The sequence below is a fragment of the Triticum dicoccoides genome, chromosome 3B, assembly GCF_002162155.2.
Source record: "Triticum dicoccoides isolate Atlit2015 ecotype Zavitan chromosome 3B, WEW_v2.0, whole genome shotgun sequence".
In the NCBI taxonomy this organism is placed as follows: Eukaryota; Viridiplantae; Streptophyta; class Magnoliopsida; order Poales; family Poaceae; genus Triticum; species Triticum dicoccoides.
The window spans coordinates 805,144,068-805,144,811 of NC_041385.1; positions in this window are offsets into that span (position 1 = coordinate 805,144,068).

The window sequence follows — 744 nt, forward strand, 5'->3', positions numbered from 1 at the left end:
TCGGGTCTACACGGAGGGATGTTGCTGTGGGTTTGGCCCAGATGTTGCTCCCAGGTATTCCTATGGGCTGACCTAACACAACCGGGTGGAGAGGTCCACTAGTCAAAGCCCGTCCGTGGAAAGTCAAAGGGCTAGATCTCGTGGTCAACCGCCCTAGCGTTAGGCCGGACGGGGGCCCTAGGGGGTAGCAATGCCACCGAGGCATCGCACCGGGCCCTCATACGTGCGGGGTGGTGTGGTGGTATGTCTGAAGAGGCGGCATGCGTCTCTTCGGTGTGGCCCCCCTCATGGACGGCACAACTGCCGGCACCTGGAGGGGGAAACAAACATCTCGGGTCTACACGTAGGTGATGTAGCTATGGGTTTGGCCCGGTTGTTGCTCCCAGGTGTCCCTCTAGGCTGAGCTAACACAACCGGGTGGAGAGGTCCACTGGTCAAAGCCCGTCCGTGGAAAGTCAAAGGGCTAGATCTCATGGTCAACTGTTCTAGTATTAGGCGGGACGGGGGCCCAGGGGGTAGCAATGCCGTCGGAGCGTCGCACCGGGCCCTCATATATGCGGGGTGGTGTGGTGGCATGTCTGAAGAGGCGGCACACGTCCTCCGGGGTGTGTCCCCCCTCACGGACGGCGCCGCCGCCGGCACCTGGCGGGGGAAACGGACGCGTCGGGTCTATACGGAGGGGATGGTGCTGTGGGTTTAGCCAGGATGTTGCTCCCAGGTGTTCCTATGGGCTGACCTAACACA